General features: G+C 39.0%; 2 long non-coding RNA genes across 2 annotated transcripts; both read left to right on the plus strand.

Annotated features, from left to right (window-relative positions):
* Positions 1–7,627: 7,627 nt before the first annotated feature.
* LOC133706821 (uncharacterized) lies at positions 7,628–9,889 on the plus strand. The gene is made up of 3 exons (XR_009844738.1): positions 7,628–8,014; positions 8,742–8,816; positions 9,794–9,889. It is a non-coding gene; the product is annotated as an uncharacterized LOC133706821 (long non-coding RNA).
* A 4,888-nt stretch (positions 9,890–14,777) lies between these two features.
* Positions 14,778–17,451, plus strand: LOC133706827 (uncharacterized). The gene is made up of 3 exons (XR_009844739.1): positions 14,778–15,475; positions 16,203–16,277; positions 17,255–17,451. It is a non-coding gene; the product is annotated as an uncharacterized LOC133706827 (long non-coding RNA).
* The last annotated feature ends 4,442 nt before the right edge of the window (positions 17,452–21,893 follow it).

Consider the following 21,893-nt stretch of genomic DNA (forward strand, 5'->3'; position numbering starts at 1 on the left):
TCCTACTGTTTTGTGTGGTTGATGTGTTTTTTTTCATGAGTTTCGACACTTTGTTAATTCTCCAATTACAATATGCTGGAACAAATTCTCACGCCATCTTTGTTGAGCAAGAGGATAATAGCTGAACCATACATTTTTACCATGGAGGCCGGTTTTCACTCCTCTCTACCCTTTTTTTACTGCTTGTCTAGGTTGATTGTTTTTCTGTGTGCTTGATAAACAGAGTGCAAGTGCAAAATGTGTTGAAACAAGGTGTGAGAATGACCAAGTGAGGCATTTACCAAGTAATAAGTCTTAAGTTTGAGAGAGAGCTCTCTCTTTTAGGTTCAAACCAAAATTGACAATGAGGTGCAAATTGATCATAATTAGGTGTGTAGTATTGTTTGGGGTCAATTATTTAACAAGAACTAACCATAGAGTGATATTTCATACGAGAATCAAGGAAAAAGGAAAATAATATAAGGTATTAAAACCAGAAGTACTTCAGTAAAAAAGACACCAACTTTTAGTCGCGTAAGTACTTGAATTAAGTAAACTACATTAGCACTAATCCTACTAGTTGTCACTGAAAGTGAAAACACAGCAAATATTAGATTATTACAACTGCACTTTCCTAATTTATTACCCTAACTTGAGACTAATTATGCACTTCAAAGTTCCATATATATTCAATATTCTTTTCTATAGTAGCGTTCTATATATATTTTACTTGTGTAAATGGCTACTTTGAATCCCTAATATAGTAATGAATCTATCATGTCAAATAGATTTATGCAAGTGTAGTGCCTTTTTAACCACACTAACTGTAATTTAAAATCTGAAGGAAAATTTGGAAAAACATCAATTATTAGAAAATAAATATACTAATAAAGACAGTAATTCAATTAGATGTCAATTTAGGGATACAATAAAAATTCAATTACAAAGTTAGGTTCATTTGCCTTGTTCAATTAGCTTTTAGGAAACAAAAACCCATTACAGGTTTTCAACTTTTTTCGCCAAAAGTACAAAATATATGGTTACATGTTACAACAAAACTCAGCCATGGAATTACTTGATTGCCCTAACCCTAATCCCTGACTTTGAGCACTTGGTTTTTCTGTGAATTTATTTTGAACACATAATTTTTATATGTAAATTGCAGTATCTGATGCTTGTAATAATTACAATTCAGTTGGGGCCATTCAAGATGCATGAATATATGGTCAAATATATGCCAGAATTTTGATCCTTCCTGAGGCAAAAGATTCCACCTTCCATATAAGATTATATTTAAACAAAGAAAAAGAAAATAATCTTCTCATAAGGAAAAGTGAGAGGTAATTAAAAAACGAAAATGTAGTAGTTAAAGAGGAGGTTGTCTATTAATTTTACATGAATTGGCAGGCTTATTGTTCATGCACCTGCCCCATATAAACCAACTGGCACTTACCTAAGTAGTCAATTAAAAAGAGAGATAAGCTTGACTGAGGAATTGTAAATAAGCTTGAAAGTATACTTGGTTAGAAAAACCACACAAAAAAAGTAATCAATTGAGTAGGTCTCCTAGATTGAAGTTTATCATTGTTAAGATATAGCTGAATTTTTTTTTTTTTTTTGTCAAGATACAACTTGAAAGCTACAACAAACTCAAAATGAGGTGCAAATGTGTTTTCTCTTATTTGGAATTTCAAAGAAATGTTCTCCATTGATGTGTTCTTGGTAATTAAGGGAGTGAAGTTAAAACATACATATATATATATATGTGTGTGTGTGTTTTTACACTACATTCTCTCAATCAAACTTGGAGGATGTGGAATATAAATAATTGTTTATTACCATTTTTCAAACCTTCAAACTTAAGGTTGTGTAATGTAAATAATTGGGTACAAATTTCAGTAAATTTTGTTATTACTGTCATTCAAACCTACGAAGGTGTTAATTAAAAAAGAACATAAAAAATCAAAATGGTTGATAATCATCTACTTACAAATAATCATGAACAAACCATTAATAACATGTTCTTTGTAGAAGCTCTCTCAACCTAACTCATGAAAGCAGCTTATTATTATTTTTTTATTGTACCAATTTTAGCTTCAAGTTAACCCAAATACTTTGTTACTGCTTTTAGTACTATAACATTTTTAAAAATCCAATTTACTAAATAGTCGGCTACATTACTTAACAATCACTTATTCTTATATCACAGTATAAGCCAATTTATCTTATAAAAACATTTGTATTAAACTGGCCCCAAGAGAGATGGCAGTAAAAAAAAATTACCATAAGAATAGTGTTATCTATCTATAGCTAGCTCACGCCATGAAGCATAGTGATTAGCCAAACATCACTACATGTCAGCCATGTGTCACTTAACCCTAACTGAGTTTCCTAAAGATACAAGACCCTATAATGACCTAATGACTATATTTATGTCTACATCTCTCTCTCTCTCTCTCTCACCTTTTAGAAAAATAAAAAAGGTAAAAAAGAGAAGAAACTTTACCTAGTTAGAAGCTCAAAAGTCATTTCCAGCAGCAAATATCAACCGTCCGATTACTCATGGGCCCAAAGCCCTCTGGTGGTAGGTGGTGGGTCCCCCTACCCCACTGAGATAGAGCCTTGCTTAGTTGCTTAATTGCCTCTCCTCTCCTCTCCTCTCCTCTCCCTTCACTAATAAAAACCCCCCTCATTTACACACCCAAGCACATTAAACCATCCTTCCTTTTCTTCTCTATCTTGAGAGCTCTTGATTTTCTTCTCCCTTCTCTGCTTTCTCTTGAATTCCTTCTCCACTTGCATGGACTACAGAGAGGGGAGTTTTTCTTTTCTTTCCACCCTCCTCTCCGGGATGAAGCCGGAGCCTCATCCGGAGAATGTCGACCTCAACACCCGTTTATTCAAACCTCCCTCACCTAATGGTGACTATAAGCCAAACACTCTATTTGAAAACTCCTCTCACTTTGAGAACCAAGACAGCAGGGGGATTGATCTGAATTATTCAGATCAATACCATCAGAGTTCTCCTCTCCTCGGTGGTAACCATTTCGGTGGTACCACTGTTGAGGGCTCTTCATCAAACCCCTTTTGTGGGGTTGATCTCGCTACCATCAAAGGGTTCAATCAACCTTTTGATGCGTGTTACAACCAGGCTGATAATCCCAACCTGCAATCAAACAATGTCAATATTTTCCCTTATGCCCCCACGGCAGCTGTTTCGTTTGCAGACAGCCAGAAGGCTGTCATGCATGGCGGGTGGGGGGACTACGATGACGCTCCTCGTCATCGTCATCAAGACCAACACCATCACCAGATGCCAGACTACCACCACCACCACCAGATGGCAGCTACGCAGCCGTTGCCGGAGACTACACAAGCGACAAGCTGTGTCCAGCTTCCGCCCCTCGTCAATTTCCAAGAATTCGAATCAGCTACGCCTAGGGTTATGCTGCCATCAGCTGATGAGTACTACTCCCGTAACATAACCCCGAAGGAAAATGAGCTTGGCAAGAAGAAGAGGCATTACACTAAAAAAGCCAGTAAAGATGGGCGCGAAGCAATGATCATCAAGGGGCAATGGACGCCCCAGGAAGACAGGTCTATTGTTTTATTTTAATTTGTTTATTTGATCACTAATATCAACTTTTTTTTCTTTGAAGGTATTACTCTGGTGTCTAGTAATTTTCCGTGATTGATAAAGAATGATTTAATTAATTGGTGATTAGTACTGATGCAATTAAATTTCTCTTTAATTTGCAGACTACTGACAGAGCTAGTGGAGAGATATGGGGATAAAAAGTGGTCTCAAATTTCTAAGGTGCTGAAAGGTCGAGTCGGAAAACAGTGTAGAGAAAGATGGCACAACCATCTCCGGCCTGACATTAGGGTTTTGTTCTTTTCCCCTTCTCACCACTCCATTTTCATAGCTCTTCTAATATACAACTATGCATACATACATTTAGCTTATTTTGGTTAACTTGAGGCTTGGATCTTGCTTTTTAGCTATCAAAACATATATATGCATACACGTATATAGGACGTATATGATCTAACGGCTGAGCGCTGCAGAATTGATATAAAAATTACATTAATATATGCGTTGGTGCATTTGCACATATTTAGTAATATTTTTATGAGAAATTATTAATAATTTATTTTTTTCCAACGCATTGTCATAAAATATATGAAATCTTACTCTGCTATTTCTTTTTTCCCATTTACTCAATTTGTAAAGAGGTCCGAACACTTGTCATGTCATTCATTTGTCAAATATATGCTATACAGAGAAAACGGACATACGTTATAAAGTCTGTCAGATTGGATTTATATAATCTAAAATAGAATACAATTAAGCGTGATAGGTCACGAGTTTATGAAACTACCATTATCGTAGTTGGTGGATGGTTTGTCCAAATCCGAGTTATCGGGTTCGGGCTCTCGGGTTTGGATCATAATCCGATTATGAAATCCTAATTATCATCAATTAACACCTATTGTGGATTAATTGAATCCTTAACTTTCTTGTCTTTTCCCTTTTAGTTTGTTTAACCTTAAATTATATAAATAAGTAAAATACTTTTTTTTTTTAGGAGAGTAAGTAAAATACTTTAGCACCTTTTTTTTCTATTGCAATTAGAATGCTCTAATTGTGTAATATAAGCACGTACTACATGGTTTAGAATTCATATTTTCTGATCAAAAGATTCTTGATCCAAATTTGCTATGTTATCAAATGTCCATGTTTGATTTTCATGTTATTGAACAAAGTTGACAACTTTGCATAAAGTATAAAACCTAGGACGTTGAGGATTATGTTTATGTAGTACGTACTTATGTACGAGCATTGTTTTTCACTTTTTCTAGTAACGTGCCCATGCACATTGATTGTCTGAGTAACGCAGCTATCTGAAATTTACATACTTACCAAGTGTGCTACTACTTCGTGCGGGCATTAATTGTTAACCGATCTTTGCAGAAAGAAATGTGGAGCGAAGAAGAGGATAAGATCCTGATCGAGGTGCACAAACAGATCGGAAACCGGTGGGCCGAGATCGCCAAGAGGCTTCCCGGGAGGACCGAGAACACTATCAAGAACCACTGGAACGCCACCATGAGGAAGCGATACCTCAAGAGAAAACTGACTACCAGTATCAATCGGAACATTAAGGACTCCTCCGCCAGCTACATTAATGAGAGCACTGTCCTGTCCAACTACATCAAGAGCGTGGTGAAATCCTCGGCCGCTGCTTCGGCCGAAAAGAAGAAGGGGAAGACTGCAGTGGTGTATGGTGAACAATCAAGTCTGCAAAATTTACCTGAGTCCGACGTCTATCATCCCCAGTTTGAGAAGGGTAACGGTGCAATGGTGTATGGTGAACAATCAACAAGTTTGCACGATCTACCTATGTCCGAAGTCTATCGTCCCCAGTTCGAGCCTAGCTCCTACAATATGGAATGGGCGGCTTCGGTGGCAGCCCCCGCTGCTATGAATGCAAACAAGCAGCTGAACAACTCCCGCGTGGCGGCGACTATGGGGAGCAGCAGCTCTTATCTCTCTTCTTACAGAACCATGTATCCTGAGTTCTACGGGTACGGAAATGGGGCTGAGAAGCTTGATAAAACTCCCTTTTAAGTTATTGTAACTTGCTGGACTTCTTCTTTCTCCCTCCCTTTCTGTTTTTCCTTTCCTGGCCTCTATTTTCGTGGGTTGATAGGAAAAGGCGAACAGATATAGGTACTGGGTTCGCTTATGTTAAAATGTAATGGACCAGCAGAGACGCTAACAGAGCTGCTGATTTAGTAGCTTAGCTCGTAAGAGGATCTGTGTTCGGCTAGTTGGGTTCAACAGCCACCTTCCTCTCTTTCTCAAATTCTGTTGTATGATGGTTTATCTCCTCCTCCTTCTGGTGAGGGGTTGAGTCTTTGTTTCTGTTGCTTTGGTTTAATTGTTATCCTTTCCCCCAAAAAAAAAAAAATTATGTAATGGCCTTATAGTTCTATGAAATACAGTTTTACAGTAATCATGAGCACATTTATCATCTGATTCTACTTTTTTTGTGGTTGATGAGCACATTTACAGTAATCATGGCCTTATAGTTTGTTTCAGAAGTTTCGACACTCTGTTATTTCTCCAAGTAAAATACGCGGGTTGTGAGTATTGATCTTTGTTGAGCAAGAGGATAAAGATAATAGCTGAACCTTACATTTCTACCGTGGAGGCTGATTTTCACCCCTGCTCTCTACACTCTTTAACTGCTTGTCCAGGTTTACTGTTTTTCTATGTGCTTGATAAAGAGGGTGAATGACCACGTTTATCATCAATATGTGTTTTTCACACATGTGTTGAAACATGGTGTGAGAATGACCACGTGAGGCATTTACCAAGTAATAAGTGTAAGTTTAAGATAGCTCTCTCTTTTAGGTTCAAACCAAATTGAACATTGAGGTTCATATTGATGATAATTAACTAGGTGTGTATAGTATTAACAGTAATTTTTTTTATATATTTTGGGTCAATTATTAACGAGAAGTAACCATAGAGTGGTATTTCATACTCTCATCCAGGAAAAAGGAAAAGAATAGAAGGTTCAATAATGCTTTAATCTATTACAGGCGTTAGACAGACAAATTTAAGGTACTAAAGTCAGAACTTAGTAAACACATTAACTATTAGCCGCATAAGTATTTAAATTATGTAGACCACATCAATACTAGTCTTACTAGCTGTCACTGAAAACACAGCAAATACTAGCTAGCTGGAGAATAATTACATATGCACTTACCCTAATTTAAGACTAATATATGCACTTCAAAGTTCCAGATATTCATTTTATATAATTGCTTTCCAAATATATTTTGTTCGTGTAAAAGACTACTATTTAGAATATCTAATAATAGTCAGATAGATAAGTCAACATATCAAATAGATTTATGCTAGAGTAATGCCTTTTTAGCCACAATGTGTAATAACCTCGATTTTCAATCGAGCAATACTTGGCGGCAGTTTTATTCAATGAAGTATTCATTTAAATTTGGTAGAAAATAAAATTACGTCAAATCTCAATTGTTAATTTCGTAGCAAGGATTAATCAAATTACACTACATTAATCATTGCTGTACCTCATTTTTTCTGGTTTTATCACAAATTATAGTGGCAAATACTTTGTTTAAAAAAAAGATTGAGGTGCTCTCCGTGTTTCAAGCAATAAGAGAGGTAGTGCGACACTAGTTGTTTTATACTCTACATGTTGATAGATGGTGGTGTACCAGCTCCAGAAGAAAAGAAAGAAAATTCGTTTTTTTTTCTCTCTCTCTCGGCCGAACCCAGGGAGCTGAAGATTTTTCTCCAAGCTTGTAATCTCTCCACAAGCCATCAATCGATTCCAAGTCACGTCCCACGCCTTCGTCTCTTCCTTGCGCAGCTGTCTGTGGCAATCTTACGCCCTGGAACGACAGGCAGCGGCGGCGGAGAGCCGGTTTGTTTAAAACCCCGTTTTAGTTCCAATCGAGATATCTCACGCTACCGGCCACCGATCCTTGCAAAACTTTATCCTCGTGCTTGCCTCAACCCCCTGAAGCCCACAGAAGCAGCGTTGCACGGCGACGCATCCCGTAGCAACAACTACAAGTCAACCCCGCCAAGAACGAAACCGGAGCTATCGATCCAAATATCTCGAGCTACAGACCATATTTTTCTGTGATTCTTGAACCAGTGAGTTATTCTTGAGTTTCTTAACAACTCTTCAGAAGGAATCGAAGCCTTAAATTGAAGTTTTGACGTCGAAATCGAGCCTTGCCGGATTCTGCAAAATTCTGGAATTTTTCCGACCACCGAAGCTTTCGATCGGTATATCTCGAGCTACAGAATATATTTTTCTGTGATTCTTGAACCAGTGTGTTCTTCTTGAGTTTCTTAACAACTCTTCAGAAGGAATCGAAGCCTTAAATTGACGTTTTTACGTCGAATTGGAGCTCGCCGTTTTCTGCAGTTTCTCGCCGGATTCTGGAAATTTTCCGGTCACCTCGACTGTTCTAGGTAATTTCCGACCACTTCCTTTCGTTTTAAGACTTCATGCTAGTTATGAAAGTGGATCAGCTCGTCATTTGGAACAAGTTTGTAGTTGACGACTTTTGCATCGGAGGTGGTTGACCGGCGTTGGCCGCCGCGTTGACCGCCCACTGACCGCCCCTTGTGGCGGCGCATTCGACCATATTTTGAATTTTTATTATCTAGGCTATGTTCTACGCATCCATATGAGCGTTTTGATATATTACAAGGTTATGTTAGAAAAAGTTGATAAATAGTGGATTTACGTTTTTACGTTACTATTTAACGTTTTTACGTTTTATCTTAAGTTTACGATCTGCGAAGATCTGACCATCGTTTTTACTTCAAATTTAGATATGTTGATCGTATGACTGTCCCGATGACTTTGTGTGGTCACAGGCGAAGATCCGACCGTTGGATCTTCGTATAAATGTGAAATAGTGATTTGGAGGGCGATTCGTGAGAATCTGACCGTCGGATTATAGTATAAATTTGTGGAGATGTTTGTAAGGACGATTCAGGAAGATCCGACCGTTGGATCTTCGTGATAATTTTGGAGGATGTTCCTAAGGGCAATCCGTGAGGATCTGACCGTTAGATCATCGCGTAATTTCGATCCGACCGTTGGATCATCATTAATTTAGAATCCGACCGTTGGATTGTTGTATATGTGTGGTTTATGAATGATTGCTAAGTTAAGATCGTATCTGACTAGGTGATTGACGGTTTAAGTTGGTGGACGATTGTGGATCGAATTTTGAGCTGTTAAGAAGACGCAGCTGGATTAGAGGTGAGTAAACCTCACATGGTTCATATTACGAACCGAATATAATTAATTGATTTTTGTCGTAATTGTGTGGAAATTGTTTATGAAATAAAGATTTGTTTTGAAATAATATGAACTTGATCAACTACGGTTCATAGGGCTGCGGCTCACAGGTAAGAAAATGAATTTAAGTATAAAATGAATTTATATTTTTAATGCGTGTGAACTATAGTTGGTATTAATAGACATTCCTGTGCGAATGTCTATGTATATATATTATTTACGTGAAATAATATGTATTGTTGGAGTTGTGAAATATTATGTATTGTTGGAGTTGTGTTGAGTTTATTGTTAAGAAACAATATATTGTGAGGGGTATTGAGTTTATTGTTGAGAAACAATATATTGTGAGGGGTATTGAGTTTATTGTTGAGAAACAATATATTGTGAGGGGTATTGAGTTTATTGTTGAGAAACAATATATTGAGAGAGATGTTGAGTTTTATTGTTGAGGAACAATAAATTGTTGTGATCTGTGGAGATCAATAGGTCACGGGGTGACCATGGCATACTATCAGCGACCCACGCTCTCGCGCCGGGTAGGTGGAACTGATAGTATTAAATCGTGAACCACGCTCTCGCGCCGGGTAGGTGGAAACGATCAGTTAGAGCTCTAGTCTGTCTGCCAATTGTTGAGTGGTGTTGTGAGGGAATTGTTGAGGTTACTTGAGACTGTGAGTGGTCATGTATGAGTGATGTTGAGGTTACTTGAGACTGTGAGGGGTCTTATGTGAGAAGTGTTGAGGATACTTGAGTCTTTTAAGAATGAGTTCTTAAAAGAGAGCCTCAAGAGTATCCTTCCTTTTATGGTGATTGTGTTGAGTTATATTAATTGTAAAGAAATAAATCAACAATTCTTTCTTGTTTACTCATACTGGCTGTAAAAAGCTTACCGGGTTTTGTGTTGTTGCAACTCCCGGTACACTATTCAAATTGTGTAGCGGGTAATCCTACAGGACAGGAGAACCAGGACGGTGATCGTGCGGTTAGAGCAATTGTTAGAGTTTTACAGCAATTGTAAGTTGTGAGGTGTGTTATGCTCATTTGAGCTTTATAATATATTGTGAGAGTGAATTGTAATAATGAACTCGAAGTTTCGAGATTTGGATTTTGTAATTGTAATTATTCAGGTTTCGGATTTGAATTTTATTATTCATAATTCGGGGTGTGACAGTTTGGTATCAGAGCGTAAGGTGCATATTTGGTGATGTGTCAATACCTTCCGAGTGATGGCCCGTCTGCAGCGGATCCCCATCGTGTGCTCTTCGGTATTGGCTAAGTCATTGGGTATGCGTGAGTGTTGGGAGTTGTTTAGACCGCTAGGTCGTTTTAGGAACGTGAATACCTTCCCTATAGTATTGACTTGGTTAATATGAATTTGTATTTGACTTATACTGTGTTTTAAGTGTTATACATGTATTAGCCAAGCATACTATACTCCTTAGGTGATGGATATTCGAAGGGGTTGTACTTAGAACCTTACAGTTGTCTTGTAGGTTCGTATGGGAATAAGTTCAGTGGCCGCGAGTTACAATCCTTGAGGAATAGGAACCTCTTGATTCAACTCTGTTAAGTCAACGAGGATTGTTTTATGGAAGTGAGGTTCTTTTGGATGTTGAAGTGTTTGGTTGAAGGCATGATGTGGACCTATGCACATACCTAGTGTGGATACGAGTATTAATGGATAGAAAGTTTGCCTTCTTAAGTTGGACGTACATATGTTTTTGGATGAGATATACATGTCAAATAATAGATATCTTGTTTTGTAACGAGATGTCTTAGTGGGGTTTTGGTAATTGGCATGGGTGATGTGTTTAAAGTGGCTTTGAGATAACTATGCTAATCTTGTGTGAGATTGAGTTATTAGTATAGATTGAGAAGGTTTTGTAGTGACGCTATATACACAACGTGATGAACTTTTAGAAGGAAAAGTTATGAGTAAAGGTATGGGTTTTTCCCTGATGTCTATAGTAGACTTGTGCATATGGCAGCGTTTGTGGCAGTGCCAGTAATGATTTTGTAGCAGCTTTCGTAGCAATGCTTATGTAATAGGCACCTTGTGTAGTAGTGCTTGTGTGGCAGTGCTGGTAGTGCTTTAGTGGTAGTTTGTGTGACAAGGAATTTTATGGGGGCTAGATAAAGCTAGGCTTTATCTTGATTGTATTCTAAGTGGTAGGACACCTGTAAACAGGGATTGGAAATTCTCCGTTTGGACACCTTGGTCTGTTGACCTGACTATGACTTGTGGACATAGTTTTATTTAAGTGAAGGAAATTGATTTTGTGAACTAGTTTTCTTAAGTTTTGGATCGTAGTATGGAGTTGGACTGAAGTGAATTTGAGGTTGTTGTGTTTTAAGTTTAAGTAGGCGGGACACTTAAAGTTTTGAAATGGAATTTGATCTTGGTCGGTAATTAATGGGGAGATTTAGAGTCAACTCTCTGTAAATGTTATTAGATGAGGGTGTGTTTCTGTGGTGATGGATTTTAGGAGAAATGGTTAAGTGCAATTTTGGGTATTGATTGTAGTGACATTGTTGGGTATCCATAGTGGTTCAAGTGAATTACTATGCGATATGGAGTTTGATTCGGTTTCTAAATCGTAAATTCATAGGGTATGAATTGTGGTAAGTTTAATGGAGAAATTAATAGAGGAAATGGTTGAGATTTTATAAGATTTGTATGAGTAACTCTAAGGATGTGGGTTTTTCCTAGCTAACTCAGGATGTGTTTAGCTTTATTAAACCCTAATTCTAACGACAAAATTGTTTGTGTTTGGTTTGACTCTAAGGATGCTAGCTAGACCCCTGTGCAACTTAATTGATTGTTTGTGATAAATCATTATGATTGATGTGTGCAGTAGAGTTGTTTATGGTTTTGAAAATAGTATTGGGTGACCAAGGTTCGATCCTTGGTGTTGTTGTTGGTTAAACAAAAAGAAAAGAAAACATGCACACCATCTTATTGATTTAATATTACAAAAAGGAAATTGGAACTAAGCTATACTAAGCCTAATTAGTAGCTCCGGATGGGTTGAGGCTGAGCTCAAGAGAAACTGGAGATCCACGGTTGTAACCGCCTGAGCCACCAGAATAGTAACCAAATGCGCTACCTTCCTCGGAAGTAGTCTTCGGGTTACCAAAGACGTCCTCGCCGTGCACGGGGAACAGAGGAAGAGTTTCAACCTCCTGGTGATCTCCTCCTCGTTGTTGCAGGGATGTTTGTCCTCCTGTTGTGCCAAAAGAGTTGTACTGGTATTAGTGTTGAAGTGTGAGGAAGAATATGAAACAAAATTTAAATCAAGAAATCCTTCATTACCAGTAGAATCGGTGGAACCAAAGTTGAGATTAATGGATCTACCATCATCAGTAGAACTAGTGGACCCAAAATTGATGTCAATGGATCCACCAGCTGGCCCAAAATTGATGTCGATGGATCCACCAGCACCAGTAGAACCAGTGGACCCAAAATTGAGATCAATGGATCCACCAGTACCAGGAGAACTAGTTCCCATGGGCACTTGAGCAGCCTGATTGCACCTCTTCATCTGCTTCTCTCGAGCCCTGACATTCTGGAACCAAAAATAAATGTTCTTGCCCTCAACCTGTCCATACTGTTGCAGATGGAGACAGATCTCGTGAATCTGCTCTGTAGTTGGGGTCTTAACTCCCTTGTCGTAGTAAAGATCCCTGAGGATCCTTATTTGATCTGGAGTAGGAACCCACCTGGCACGGCTTCGCCAGAAATCTGTGTTGGCACTACTCCCGGCTGCTTGGTTGTTTCCTCCATCCTTGATTTGTTGCTGGGTTTGTAGCTCCATTAGTTGCAGAGTTCGTGGTTCCATGGTGATGAGTTGAGAGGAAGTGTAAATTGAAGAACGAAGTTGTTGAGTGTTTGTGGGAGATTGACCTTAGAAGGATTAAGGTCGATGAAGGGGTATTGGAGATCTGAAAGTTCAGAGGAAAGAAGAGATCGAATCTTCAAATGGAAGAAAAGATCTGAGAGAGAAGGATTGAAGATTTGAGAGTGAAAAACTGGGGATTTGAGAAGAGAAAGGCTGAAGAGTTGAGAGAGAAAGGCTTGAGCTCGGAAGAAAATTTCTTTTCCTTTGGAGTGAACAGTCGCGTCTCCAGAATGCACCTATTTATAGAACAAGGTGAACAGATCTCCACCGTTGGATGAACGATCTCAGAATTTGAATCCACGCGTTGGATTAAAGTCGCCCCGAAACCCGGAAAAGCTGTTGGCGCGTGTTGAGCGTGTAAGGGGACCGAGGGAATCTCGAGGCGCTGTGGCAGACAGCTGTAGCCGAAAGCAGATTTGACTGCCGTAAATCACGGAAGGGATAAGCCGTGACACAAGTGGGCCGTACTTGGGCCTGTCTCGGATCAAGGCATCACTGTAGCTGTGGGAGGAGGCCTGATGGGCCGAGTTTCAGAAACAGTTTTGGACATGATGGGCCGAGTTTCTGAAACAGTCTTGGATGTTTTGGGCCGAATTGTTGAAACAGTTGAAACAGTTGGTTAAATAAAAGGATTGGTATGGATAATAACGTGAGCAGCTGTGCTCGAGTGGTTGAGTGTAAAGTTCGTGTACAAGAGGTCTGAGGTTCGAATCTCGCCTCTCGTTTATTTTTATTATGTTCGTTTATGACATAATAAGTATAAAATTTGTACACATTATATTAAGCACAGCTTGTGCTCCAGTGGCTGGGGACAAAGGTTTCGTGCAGCAGGTTGAGGTTTCGAACCTTGCCTTCCCCGTTATTTTATTTATGTCGCTTATGACATAATAAATATAACACGTGGGCATATATTAATGAAGGCAGCTCTTGCTTCAGTGGTTGGGAGCAAAACCTTCGTGTTCGAGGTCGGGAGTTCGAACCTTACCTCTTACAAATATTTTTGGATCTCGTATATGCTTGATATATGGACGTATATACGGTCTGTATGGTATGCATACGTATATACAGTTGTACGGTATGCATACATATATACGGTCTGTACGGTATGCATACATATATACGGTATGTACAATTTCATACCGTAGCCGAGCTGGAAGTTGGTGGGCCGAATGGTAGGCCCAAATGTTAAACCCAAATTGGTTTGGGCCGGTTCGAAATGTGGATGGTCCGATTTCTTCAGGCCCAAATGGCCAGCCCTAGTGCTTAGCCCAAGGATTGAGTAAGCCCAAGTCATCATCACTGGGTGACATAATTTATTGGCGTGCTTTTTGGAATGAATTGTTTTGAGTAATGCTAATTGAGTAGCGAAACGCTTTGTGGGAATGTTTACTGTGCTTGTATGCCAGTACAGGAAGATGATCTATGTGAAGATCTATGTGAGGATCCTTGTGATGATTTTGTGTGAGCTTACTTTTGTGATGAAAGGATTTAGTGGCCATAGGAATGTATTTTTATACAAAGGGCTGTGGCTTTGTAGATTACTACAGCTTTCGAAAGGATGGAGATTCGATGGTTAGGTCAACCTTAATCGTGAGGAATTGACTTGCGCGTAAATTTCGGGACGAAATTCCTTTAAGGGGGATAGATTGTAATAACCTCGATTTTCAATCGAGCAATACTTGGCGGCAGTTTTATTCAATGAAGTATTCATTTAAATTTGGTAGAAAATAAAATTACGTCAAATCTCAATTGTTAATTTCGTAGCAAGGATTAATCAAATTACACTACATTAATCATTGCTGTACCTCATTTTTTCTGGTTTTATCACAAATTATAGTGGCAAATACTTTGTTTAAAAAAAAGATTGAGGTGCTCTCCGTGTTTCAAGCAATAAGAGAGGTAGTGCGACACTAGTTGTTTTATACTCTACATGTTGATAGATGGTGGTGTACCAGCTCCAGAAGAAAAGAAAGAAAATTCGTTTTTTTTTCTCTCTCTCTCGGCCGAACCCAGGGAGCTGAAGATTTTTCTCCAAGCTTGTTCTCTCTCCACAAGCCATCAATCGATTCCAAGTCACGTCCCACGCCTTCGTCTCTTCCTTGCGCAGCTGTCTGTGGCAATCTTACGCCCTGGAACGACAGGCAGCGGCGGCGGAGAGCCGGTTTGTTTAAAACCCCGTTTTAGTTCCAATCGAGATATCTCACGCTACCGGCCACCGATCCTTGCAAAACTTTATCCTCGTGCTTGCCTCAACCCCCTGAAGCCCACAGAAGCAGCGTTGCACGGCGACGCATCCCGTAGCAGCAACTACAAGTCAACCCCGCCAAGAACGAAACCGGAGCTATCGATCCAAATATCTCGAGCTACAGACCATATTTTTCTGTGATTCTTGAACCAGTGAGTTATTCTTGAGTTTCTTAACAACTCTTCAGAAGGAATCGAAGCCTTAAATTGAAGTTTTGACGTCGAAATCGAGCCTTGCCGGATTCTGCAAAATTCTGGAATTTTTCCGACCACCGAAGCTTTCGATCGGTATATCTCGAGCTACAGAATATATTTTTCTGTGATTCTTGAACCAGTGTGTTCTTCTTGAGTTTCTTAACAACTCTTCAGAAGGAATCGAAGCCTTAAATTGACGTTTTTACGTCGAATTGGAGCTCGCCGTTTTCTGCAGTTTCTCGCCGGATTCTGGAAATTTTCCGGTCACCTCGACTGTTCTAGGTAATTTCCGACCACTTCCTTTCGTTTTAAGACTTCATGCTAGTTATGAAAGTGGATCAGCTCGTCATTTGGAACAAGTTTGTAGTTGACGACTTTTGCATCGGAGGTGGTTGACCGGCGTTGGCCGCCGCGTTGACCGCCCACTGACCGCCCCTTGTGGCGGCGCATTCGACCATATTTTGAATTTTTATTATCTAGGCTATGTTCTACGCATCCATATGAGCGTTTTGATATATTACAAGGTTATGTTAGAAAAAGTTGATAAATAGTGGATTTACGTTTTTACGTTACTATTTAACGTTTTTACGTTTTATCTTAAGTTTACGATCTGCGAAGATCTGACCATCGTTTTTACTTCAAATTTAGATATGTTGATCGTATGACTGTCCCGATGACTTTGTGTGGTCACAGGCGAAGATCCGACCGTTGGATCTTCGTATAAATGTGAAATAGTGATTTGGAGGGCGATTCGTGAGAATCTGACCGTCGGATTATAGTATAAATTTGTGGAGATGTTTGTAAGGACGATTCAGGAAGATCCGACCGTTGGATCTTCGTGATAATTTTGGAGGATGTTCCTAAGGGCAATCCGTGAGGATCTGACCGTTAGATCATCGCGTAATTTCGATCCGACCGTTGGATCATCATTAATTTAGAATCCGACCGTTGGATTGTTGTATATGTGTGGTTTATGAATGATTGCTAAGTTAAGATCGTATCTGACTAGGTGATTGACGGTTTAAGTTGGTGGACGATTGTGGATCGAATTTTGAGCTGTTAAGAAGACGCAGCTGGATTAGAGGTGAGTAAACCTCACATGGTTCATATTACGAACCGAATATAATTAATTGATTTTTGTCGTAATTGTGTGGAAATTGTTTATGAAATAAAGATTTGTTTTGAAATAATATGAACTTGATCAACTACGGTTCATAGGGCTGCGGCTCACAGGTAAGAAAATGAATTTAAGTATAAAATGAATTTATATTTTTAATGCGTGTGAACTATAGTTGGTATTAATAGACATTCCTGTGCGAATGTCTATGTATATATATTATTTACGTGAAATAATATGTATTGTTGGAGTTGTGAAATATTATGTATTGTTGGAGTTGTGTTGAGTTTATTGTTAAGAAACAATATATTGTGAGGGGTATTGAGTTTATTGTTGAGAAACAATATATTGTGAGGGGTATTGAGTTTATTGTTGAGAAACAATATATTGTGAGGGGTATTGAGTTTATTGTTGAGAAACAATATATTGAGAGAGATGTTGAGTTTTATTGTTGAGGAACAATAAATTGTTGTGATCTGTGGAGATCAATAGGTCACGGGGTGACCATGGCATACTATCAGCGACCCACACTCTCGCGCCGGGTAGGTGGAACTGATAGTATTAAATCGTGAACCACGCTCTCGCGCCGGGTAGGTGGAAACGATCAGTTAGAGCTCTAGTCTGTCTGCCAATTGTTGAGTGGTGTTGTGAGGGAATTGTTGAGGTTACTTGAGACTGTGAGTGGTCATGTATGAGTGATGTTGAGGTTACTTGAGACTGTGAGGGGTCTTATGTGAGAAGTGTTGAGGATACTTGAGTCTTTTAAGAATGAGTTCTTAAAAGAGAGCCTCAAGAGTATCCTTCCTTTTATGGTGATTGTGTTGAGTTATATTAATTGTAAAGAAATAAATCAACAATTCTTTCTTGTTTACTCATACTGGCTGTAAAAAGCTTACCGGGTTTTGTGTTGTTGCAACTCTCGGTACACTATTCAAATTGTGTAGCGGGTAATCCTACAGGACAGGAGAACCAGGACGGTGATCGTGCGGTTAGAGCAATTGTTAGAGTTTTACAGCAATTGTAAGTTGTGAGGTGTGTTATGCTCATTTGAGCTTTACAATATATTGTGAGAGTGAATTGTAATAATGAACTCGAAGTTTCGAGATTTGGATTTTGTAATTGTAATTATTCAGGTTTCGGATTTGAATTTTATTATTCATAATTCGGGGTGTGACACAATGTAACTGTAAATCTAAATCTAAAGTAAAATTTGGAAATACCTTAATTATTAGAAAATAAATATACTAATATAAACATTAATTCAATTAGATGTCAATTAGGTTGAGTTCAAAAAAAAAAAAAAATTAGATGTCAATTAGGTTCATTTGCCTTAACTGCACACAGCTTGTAGGAAACAAAATCCCATCAACTTCTTTTGCCAAAACCAAAAGGACAAAATATATGGGTCACAAGTTATAACAGAACTCAAACGTGGAATTACTTGATTGCCCTAACCCTAATTCCTGATTTTGAGCACTTGGTTTTTCTGTAAATATATTTTCAACACATAATCATATATGTAAATTGCAGTATTTGGATGCTTGTAATAAATACAATTCAGTTGGGGCCATTCAAAAATGCATGCATATATGGTCAAATATATGCCAGAATTTTGATCCTTCCTGAGGATAGAGATTCCACCTTCTATAAAAGATTATATAAACAAAGAAAATGAAAATAATTAATCTTCTTATAAGGAAAAGTGAGAGGTAACTAAACAAGTAAAATGTAATAGTTAAAGAGGGATTGTCTATGATTTTTACATGAATTGGCAGGCTTATTGTTCATGCACCTGCCCCTTAAGAACTATCCGGCACTTAAGTAGTATATTAAAAATCAGAGATAAGCTTGTGAGAAAATGTAGATAAGTTTGAAAGTATAACCAAACCGAAAAAAAACAAAAAAAAGTCAGTTGAGCAGGTTTCCTAGTGAAGTTTATCATTGTTAAGATAAAATTTGAAAGCTACAACTAGTTCAAAATGAAATGGATATGTGTTTTCTCTTAGTTGGAATTTCAAAGAAATGTTCTCCATTGATGTGTTCTTAGTAATTAAGGGAGTGAAGTTGCAACATATAGTTACACTACATCATCTCAATCAACTTGAGGGTATGGAATATTAATTTAATTGTTTAATTATTACCATATTTCAGACCTTCAAATTTAAGGGTGTGAAAGGTAAATAATAGGGTACAATATTTCAGTAAATTTTTGTTATTATTGTAATACAAACGTTATAAGGTATTAATTAACAAAAAAACTTCAAGAATCAAATGGTTGATAATCATCTACTCATTGCAAATAACCATGAACAAGCCATGACTAACATTTTATTTGCAAAGTATTCTCTATAAAAGAGAGATGGCAGTGAAAACAAAAGTACCATGAGAATAGTGTTAGAAATCTCTCTCTGTTTTTTTTTTTTAAAGAATTTTGGCAAGAAAGAAAGCTCACACCATAAAGCTAGCATAGCGATTAGCTAAGATTACTACATGTTCGCCATATGTCACTAAACCCTAACTGAGTTTTCTCTAAAGATAAAATACCCTATAGCAACCTAATGATTATATATATATATATATATATATATATATATATATATATATTTTTTTTTTGTAGGAGCTAAAAATTATATTTATGTCTACATACATTTTTCTTAACCTTTTAGAAAAATAAAAAATGATAAAAAAGAGAAGGAAATTTACCAAGCGAGAAGCTCAACAGTCATCTTCAGAAACAAATATTAGCCGTCTGATTTCTCATGGCTCAAAGCCCTCTGGTGGTAGGTGGTGGGTCCCAATCCCCCACTGAAATAGAGCTTTGCTATGCTTTGTCTCTCCTCTCCCCTCTCTTCTCACTAATAAAAAACCCCCTCATTTACACACCCAAGCACATTAACCCACCCTTCCTTTTCTTCTCTATCTGGAGAGCTCTTAATTTTCTTTCTCCTTCTCTGCTCTCCCTTGAATTCTTTCTCTACTTGCATGGAGTTAGAAGCAAGCATCAGAGAGGAGAATTTTCCTTTTCTCTCTGCCCTCTTCTCCGGGATGAAGCAGAAGCCTCATCCGGGGAATCTCGACCTCAACACCCGTTTTTTCAAACCTTATTCACCTGATGGTGACTACAAGCCAAACACTCTCTTTGAAAACCCCTCTCACTTTGAAAACCAAGCCAGCAGGGGGATTGATCTGAATTATTCAGATCAATACCACCAGAGCTCTCCTCTCCTCCGTGGTAACCATTTCGATGGTACCACCGTTGAGGGATCTTCATCAAAAACCTTCTGTGGGATTGATCTCGCAACCATGGAAGGGTTTAATCCTTTTGATGCATGTTACAACCAGCCATATCATCATCATCATCCCAACCAGCAAGCAAACGATGTCAATGTTTTCCCTTATACCCCCGCGGCATCAGCTGTTTCGTTTGCAGACAGCCAGAAGGCTGTCATGCATGGCGGTTGGGGGGACTACGATGACGCTCCTCGTCATCGTCATCAAGACCACCACCAGATGCCCGATTTGCAGCCGCTGCCTGTGGCTGCACAAGAGGCTAGCTATGTCCAGCTTCCGCCCCTTGTCAATTTCCAAGATATCGAATCAGCTACGCCTGGGGTTACGCTGGCCGATGAGTACTCCTGTAACATAACCCCGTTGGAAAATGATCTTCGCAAAAAGAAGAGGCATTATATGAATAAAACCAGTAAAGAGGAGCGCGAAGCAATGATCATCAAGGGGCAATGGACACCCGGGGAAGACAGGTCTACTGTGTGTTTTGTTTTATTTTAATTTGGTTTATTTTGATCACTACTATCAACTTTTTTCTCTTTGAAGGATCACTTTAATGTCTGGTAATTACTGTCAGTGATAAAAAATTAATTTGGTATTAGTACTGATGCAATTAAATTTCTCTTCAATTTGCAGACTATTAACAAAGCTGGTGGAGAGACATGGGATTAAGAAATGGTCTCAAATTGCTAAGATGCTGAATGGCAGAGTTGGAAAACAATGCAGAGAAAGATGGCACAACCATCTGCGCCCCGACATTAGGGTTTTGTTCTTTTCCCCTTCTCTCATCTCCATTTCCATAGATCTTATAACATACGTATATGCCTACATACATTTAGCTTATTTTTGTTAATTAATTTGAGGGCTTGCATTCTGCATCTTAGCCATCAAATCATATATATGCATACACGTATAAGACGTATCTGATCTAACGGCTGAGGGCTGAAGAATTGATATAAAACTTACATTAATATATATAAATATATGTGTTTGTGCCATTTCACATATTTGGTTATATCTTTATGAGAAATTATTAATCATTTAATTTTTTCCAATGCGTGTCATAAAATATATGAATCTTACCATGCCATTTCCTTTTTTCCGTTTACTCAACTTGTAAAAAGGTTCGAACACTTGTCATGTCATTCATTTGTCAAATATCTGCTATACAGAAAAAACGGACATACGTTACAAAGTTTTCCAGATTGGATTTATATAATCTAAAATGGAATACAATTAAGCGTGATAGGTCACGAGTTTACGAAACTACGACTAAAATAGTTGGTGGATTGGTTTGTCCAAATCCGAGAAATGGGGTTTGGACTCTTGGATTTTTTGAATCAAGCCCTCGGCGCGAAATAGTATAATCAACACAAGTCAGAATAGGCCGTTACATACCATTCCGCTGTCATTTAAGGACATAGACAGACAAGAAGGTAGTGGTAGTACCCACAGTGGTACATAGAAATAGACCTGCTCATTATGCATTTCAAATCGTAGAGATAGCGAATATCCTCCATCGGTACTACGCCGGAGGCGCTACAGATTTAGGTTCCTAATACAAGGAAATTATTGAATTTAGATTAAACTAAAAACATAGAGTTGGGCCAAGAGCCTAAACCCTAGCCCAAATTGAAATCTACTGGACTAGGGTAAGACCCCAGCCCAGAAACTTAAAGCCCAAATAGAGGACAACCACCAAACAAAGGCCCACCCAAGGCCCATAAGCCCGGTCCGATCCAAGTCCACCTTCTCCATCCTCCCAGTCGTACGAACCAACCAAGCCAAGCCTCTCTCCGTCCGCTGCATGCCGCCGCGACCTGCACCCCCATGATCCGCGCCCCACGATCACACCGCCAGCAACCCAAAACCGCACCGCACAGGCCATGCCGCCACACTATGCCAACCCGTCCGGTTTTGGGCTGGGGTGTTTGCCCAAAATAAAGAGCAGCCCCAAGAGAATGGGCCCAGCAGCAAAGGGATGACCCGAGCCCGCCACAACCATCCCCACCTCTAGCCGCCGACCACGCTGCTGGACCTACAACTGCCGCGACCTCCCCCATGGAACCACTCAGAAACCGTACAGCCATGCCGCCACCACGATCCGTTTAGATTCACCATAGCCACACCGCCCCAGCGATCATCCCATACCACCAAATCCTCGCCACTACACCAATCTGCCAGAAAACCGCCATAGCCACGCCATCACAGGTCCTGGAAATTCCCTTCCGAAGATGCCCACTGCCATAGGTCCTGGAAGTCGTCAACAACCACCGTACCTGCACAATCCGACTGACC

The sequence above is a fragment of the Rosa rugosa genome, chromosome 1 (assembly GCF_958449725.1).
Source record: "Rosa rugosa chromosome 1, drRosRugo1.1, whole genome shotgun sequence".
Taxonomy (NCBI): domain Eukaryota; kingdom Viridiplantae; phylum Streptophyta; class Magnoliopsida; order Rosales; family Rosaceae; genus Rosa; species Rosa rugosa.